At 32.8% G+C, this 7,028-nt stretch overlaps 1 protein-coding gene across 1 annotated transcript in view; it reads right to left on the bottom strand.

The window, feature by feature from the left end:
• Positions 1-275: 275 nt before the first annotated feature.
• LOC107744013 (claudin-4-like) overlaps positions 276-7,028 on the bottom strand; it is a 17,271-nt gene continuing 10,518 nt past the window's right edge. The window contains exons 2-3 of the mRNA XM_016557470.1: positions 1,375-1,385; positions 276-287 (exon numbers count right to left, since the gene is read on the bottom strand). The gene's annotated coding sequence lies outside the window, so the exon portion shown is untranslated. The remainder of the gene's footprint in view (positions 288-1,374; positions 1,386-7,028) is intronic.

The raw sequence follows: 7,028 nt of genomic DNA, 5'->3' as shown, positions 1-7,028 counted from the left end.
TGTGTGTTATCACTAATGCAGTTTTGTTTTGCATGTAATTTATATCTTTGTCAATGCAACATTTGTACAATTACATTTTTTATGCATAGCACTGTCTTTAGGATATTTATTACGAAATGCATTTGCACTTCAGGCTTCAGTAAAAGTAAAAAAGAAAAGCAAACGTGTGCAGCATTATGACACTTTTAGACATTGTTCTGTTCGTTTGAGCAGCTCTGTCAGAACATGCGAGGTACACACTGATACTAGATCAGCCGTGTTATTGCATCAAACACACAAGAGCTGTGCTGTTTCTTTACATTTGGATTCATCAAATGGTTTAGAAGATATAGAATATTCTATAAAAAAAATACAAATCTTCCCAGTTTTATGTTATCTTGCCAAGTTTCTATGTACTTCTGATGCTTGGGGTACTAACATTAATTTTGAAAATAACAGCCTTTATATCCATGGGTTTCAGATGAAGGCTGTAACACTAATATTGTCCACCAGAGGGAGCCACAGGATAACGAATCCCTTTAATCTCATCATTTGAAATTCTGCAGGCCGTAATCACAGGCCTCCTTCATGATAACATGACAATAATCAGGTTTAAAGAAATGAGACAATAACGGAGTAGATTATTATTATTTCTTTCCATATTTATTGAGTTTTCAAAACCAAACATTGCACAATTACTTTGGTATGCTGATATTCTGAAATAATAATAAACAAAATCAAAGAAATGTGATGAAGAACATTTGTTAGTTTAAATATGTTTAAATTCCAAGTTCAATTAGTTGAACAGTAAACATCACCTAGCGTGGTTTCTATGACGACCGAGTCTTCACGCTCATACTGCACCCTAGCAGCCTAGCCATTACATCCAGGGCCGTTTCTAGCCAATTTGACGCCCTAGGCGAGCTCAAGTATGCAAACCTCTTTGCCACATGCACTGGAAAATGTATTGCATTGAAAGTTACATTTTCAAATGAAATGGCAACATGATCGTTTTATAAAGTATGCGTTCATATGTGCTTCATTTTCACTGGAGGAAACAGCTGTGTGGTGTGATGAGGGGTGAACGCAGCGAAAACTTAGGCTACAGTAGATGGCGAACCGATTGATATTTTGTAAACTGTATTTATGACAAAAAAACAGAACTGCACAGATGCAGATATTATAACTATCTATCGTTAAACACACACATTGTCCTCTGTTTCTCGCTCTGCGCGCTGAAAGAAGGGGAGGAGCCGATCGAAGTCTGCCGCCGTTTTAATATGAAGTTTAAATGGGACTGAGGCGATCACAAATTCGTGTACAGTTTATGGAGCTAATCGCAAAATTTTTGCTATCTAATATAACACCCAGATTTTTGACTGTAGAGGAAGTAACTGTACATCCGTCTAGTTGCAAAGCTCGCCTATGCCTAGAAACGGCCCTGATTACATCTGTCCGTAATGAAAGGATACATTTGGAAATGATAATAATACATAACTGAGAATATTCAGGATGTTTGATATTATTTATCTTAACAAAGTAAAATTACAAAAATAACAGTTTATAAACATTCAAAAGTTTGGGGTAAGTAAGTTTTTTTTTTTGTGTGTGTTTTTTAGTCTCTCCTGCTCACCAAGGATGTATTTATTTTACCACGCACAGTAAAAATAGTAATACTGTGAAATATTACTAAAATTTTAAATAACGGTTTCTATTTGAATATATTAGAAATGATTCTAATATGCTGAATATCATTCTAATATTTCTAAATAACAAACATTTCTTGTTATTGTCACTGTGGAAAACAGTCATGCTGCTTCATATTTCTGTGGAAACCCTGATACTTTTATTTATTTATTTAATTTTTTTTCAGGATCCTTTGACGTGTTTATTTGAAACATTACACGTCACGTTTGATCAATTTAATGCTTCCTTGCTGAACAAAATTAATTTATTTCAAAATAATAATTATACATTTTTTAAAAATCTTACTGACCCCAAACTTTTAAATGGTAGTGTATATAAAACAGTTTTCTAAAACACAAACACTTTTTTTTTTCTGAAAACATAAATAGGATAAGACAAACAAGCAAGCTATAACTTTTTGATTAATCTATTTCCGTGGCTTTATTTTATTTATTTATTTATTTTTTTTCCTCAGTTGTTTGTTATTGCTGGATAAGGATTTTTAACATTTAAGAGACTGCATACTCAAAGAGCTAAGGCTTTCTATCCAATAAAATATTTTATAGTTGAACATAACTAGATATATATTTTCAAAATAAAAATGTAAAACTACATTTTCACTATATACATTTACATTTAAAAACATCACATACTTTAAAACTTTTACTCAAGTGATATTCTAAATGGTGACTTTAACTTCAACCAAAGTTATTTTCTGGTAAGATATCTGTACTTTTAGTCAAGTGTGGCGTTCAAGTACTTCATCCACCACTGCTACTGCCTTTGCTAGTATTAACCAACCAGAAAACACACTGCAGTACTAAACCATAATCATTCTTCTTCTTTTTCTTTTTTTCTCTCTCTCCAATGTATAATTGAATATTAGCATGCAAACTTTCTGAAGCACATGACAGTTTGAATCACTAATATTAAGTACTGATACATCTATTGCCATCAAGTGCTCAATATCACAAAGATTATTGATCATTGATGATTCTGGTCATTTTCCACCCCTTCTCAACAGAAACTCATCAGCATCCTGGGATTGAAAGCTTCTCCTCTGGGCATTTTTATTTAACCTGAGCATATGTCACTACACCAGATCCAGCACCTAAATATATACAAATTAATTCATAATGCACGTTTTTCTATTTTACCCAGCACTGGGTTGTATTTAACCCAGCATTTTTTAGAGTGTACAGTATTTCATTCTATTCTTCAATTCTGTTTGAGGCTTGTAGATGCAGTTTTTTTGTGAACTTGTGATTGATGATTTTAGTTTGACCTTGATCTGCTTGCTGTGTGAGTTTAGAGTAAAAGCTGTCAGAACTCTCAGGGTTATTCTCTAAAAGATGTCAACAGTTAATAGCATTAGCTGTATGTCCAACAGTGATATGAAATATCAATATATATTTATAAAATCTCTACTGCTAATATATGTTAATCAGTGGTCTAATTGAATTCTACAGAGAGAATAATTATTTAATTTTAAAACGATAACGATCAAATTATCTCAAAATAAATATATTGTAATTAGCATGCAATGAGCTTTTCATATCAGGTCAATTTCACCGTTCATAGCCATAAACAGATATCATTTATGAAAAGGATGTGGTGATTTTTGCTACTGTTATGATCATAAAACCATAAGAGCAGAGACTTTTATTTCAGTTTACCTTTGTTTTCTTTCTTTTTCTTCTGTTTCTTTGTAGATTTCAGTTCAATCTCAGCATAGGTGAGTTCAGAAGGTCCACTTACACTGTCTACAATGAGGAAAAAACACTTGGTTTAACTTGATTTGCTCTGCAAATATCACAGTGATAAAAATATGGATTTCATTTCCAATTTCTTTAGTAATAAACTACTGTGCTTATCATTATGACATAAAATACTTTAAAATATGTTATTATTTACCTGTGCTTATGTCATTATCAACAGTTGCATAAATAGTTGCATCAATAGAGTCATAAATATGAGCAGTTCCTGTAATAAATTAATTACATTAATTTACATTAATTACATTACATTAATTAATTTCCAATCACACACACACACGCACACATATATATATATATATATATATCGTTTTATATCCTCTCTTCATTCTCTGCTAATGTCTCCACTGCTAAAAGGACATACTATCACAACAAAATAATATACTCAAAAAACTACAAGTACCCGAAAAAACTACTCAATTACAGTAACGTGAGTAGTTGTAATTCGTTACCTCCACCACTGCCCAGAAGTGAACAGAATCACCCAAAACCTCTCTTTGAGGATGTCCTCATTTGTAAAACAGTGTGTTTTGCAATTTGTGAATATACAGCAGGATACAAGGAAGAGGAACTGATCAGAGATGTATCAGAAGAAGGGAGACAGATAGTATCAAATACAGCATTTTACATAACATTATGCCATGTGATAATGCATGTAGATGCACCTTCCATCTGAAAAGTTCAGTTACAGTATAGATTCAGTCATGTGGCACAGTGAGGATATTTACTGCATTGCCAGTAAACTCTGTTGTAGCACAAAACCTTATGGCCATGCCATCATTGCACCTTTTGATAACACACTGGATAAATACTTTTACAAACATTATGGATTTTATGTGAGATATGCTCAGTTGCTGTATTGTTAAAAGCGCTATATAAATAAAGGTGACTTGACTTGACTCAGTTAGGTAATGTAAGTGTATTTTTTACATGACAACTATTGTCTGTATTACTGTAATTATTTCAGCAAAAAAGGTGATTTGAAACATGTTTCTTGCATTGTTTGCTCTTGAATGAACTGATTGTTAAAAGTACTAAAGTGAAAGAAGATCACAATGTTGTGTTTCGGTAATTAAATCAAATGTTCTCAATATATATTATAATAATCTTATGTTTTGAAACAATGATTGTGTGGATGAAAATATGTGTACTTGTAATGAAAGCATGAGATCAGTTTTGAAAGAATGACTAGTGGTGTTACAAGTGTGATCAGTTTGGATTTTTGTACTAAGAGTTTTGAAAATGCACACCTTACTTATGAAAATTGAACCAAACCAATTTAAAATAAATAAATAAAAAACTGTAGGACAATTATAAAGTGTTTAGTTCAATGTGTTAACTGTTTTGAGAGCAGTGACCTATAAGTTTGGAGAAATGTGTCAAATCGATTGAGAAAAACTGTAATTCAGCAGTTACGGGTTTGAGGGTGTTCAACTTGTGCTACAGTTTTTCTCAATTGCTAACACACAGTTCGTGAAACAATTAACTCTTAATGTTGGGGGCGTAACTATTAGTGATCCCGACTGTACACACAATTTCAAAACTACACACCAACTTGTACAAACTTCAGACTTCCAGGTCAAAATCTAATATTTTAGTCAAAAACATATTCTCTATCTGAATCTAATCTTTGACCTCAGATCACACACAAACCTGTCAAATAGACAGACTACTTCACTGCCTAGAGAACACTAGTGAGATCAATTCAAAACATTGTCACAAAACCTTCTTTTGGGAATCAGGAATAATTTTGCAAGTCAATGTCTATTACAGTATGCTGCATAAATAGAGGGGTGCAAATACAGTAAAATTGAGCAATAAGCTTTAAGAAAAGTTTACTTTCATTACACTACCGTAAAGAGATCTTACAGTAGATGAAAAGCACTAGAAAAGAAAGGGTCAAATGCCAAAGAAGGCCAGCTTTCCTCATGCACAAGAACACGTTCAACTATAGTGCTCTGTATATCATCAGGAACAAATTACCTTTGACCCCGTCCACTTTGTTTTTTCCCCCTCCTCCTCCTCTTTGTTTCCCACTAGTAGGGTTCATTTTCCAAACCGCTTAATTACCTTTTTATATCATCCTGAGATTGATGATCACACATGGATAAATATGGCTATCTGAGTTCATATTCTTGAGGTAATTCTATTGTGTGTTTATGTTTTCTGAATGAGAAAATGTGGGCATTTTTGTATCGATTTTTGCAGAAAAAATTTTACAAATTGGAACTTGTGAAAACAGGTGAAATGTGTTAAATGTTTTGAGGAATGTGTCTTTGTTTCTAAAACTGAATGAATGGTTTGGAAAATTGATGAAAACTGTAATATGTAAAATATAACCATTAAATATGGTCTTTTGCCAAAATCATCTGAATGGGAAACAAACAGTTTCCTCCCTTCAAACTCAATGTTTCTGTGTTTTGAGAAAGCACAGATCGTTCTTCCAGTGACTCTGACTGTCTAGCAACCCTCGTTCCTTACCTTCTCCAGTATCGGTCATCTGACCTCAGTTTCAGAGGAATCACTGTTGTGAACAGAGTTGAGTTTCCCCAGGAACAGTCGAGTTTGAACAAAGAGAACTCTGTGAAGCACTTCTAGATTGAGATTGATTGCAGGGAACACGGGGACACCAGCAATTCAGCTGAAGTCAGTGGGCCTAATAATTGAGTTATTCATTAGGAAACTGCACACATGGAAGGTGAAAACGGTTTAATAACTTTACAAAATTTTGCTGAAGAATTACATTATTATAATTTTGTTATCATTTGAAAGTGCCTTTGGATAAAATCTGTCAAATGAATAAATGTAAAATGTAATTGTTAAAAATATTGTGATTTCTGCTACTATCAAGTATGGTACATCAAGAGTGGTTTCTGTAATTTTTTGGGTTCTGTAATGCCTTTAATAGGCTATATGTACTCTTGTGAAAAGAAGTATTCTTTAGCATACTTTTAAAAAATAGTGCTTATTACATAAATAATAATAATAATAATAATAAACTTAAGTGTGAAATGAATGTAATGTAAGGCACTTAGCAGTTTTTGCATGTTATTTGCAATTAAATGATAATGTACTAAAGTTTAAATTTATATTAAATGGAATCAGTTGAACCTTATAGGTCTTTATATGGGACAGTGTAGAATATGGGCATACAGAGGAGAGAGTTTGGGGAAGGAGATCCAGGCCAGATCCCCATGAATCAACAGTTCATGTTTGTGTTATGGGCTACTATTTGAACCACTCAGTCCGACATTTCATTTCTTTTGAAACTTGTATATCGTGCATTTAAACACATTTTTAAAGGGATAGTTCACCCAAAAATTAAAATTACCCCATGATTTACTCCCCCTCAAGCCATCCTAGGCTGTATATCACTTTCTTCTTTCAGACGAATCCAATCGGAGTTATATTTAAAAAAATATCCTGGCTCTTCCAAGCTTTATAATGGCAGTGAATGGGTGTTTTTTGTTAAAGGGGTCATATGATGCATTTTTAAAGATAATTATTTGGTGTATTTGGTGTAACAGAATATGTTGACATGCTTTAATGTTCAAAAAACACATTATTTTTCAAATACTGTACATTATT

The sequence above is a fragment of the Sinocyclocheilus rhinocerous genome, unplaced genomic scaffold (genome assembly GCF_001515625.1).
Source record: "Sinocyclocheilus rhinocerous isolate Xijiao unplaced genomic scaffold, SAMN03320098_v1.1 scaffold407, whole genome shotgun sequence".
Lineage (NCBI taxonomy): Eukaryota > Metazoa > Chordata > Actinopteri > Cypriniformes > Cyprinidae > Sinocyclocheilus > Sinocyclocheilus rhinocerous.
Note: the sequence above shows the minus strand (reverse complement) of the source record. Positions and strands in the feature narration are given on the sequence as shown.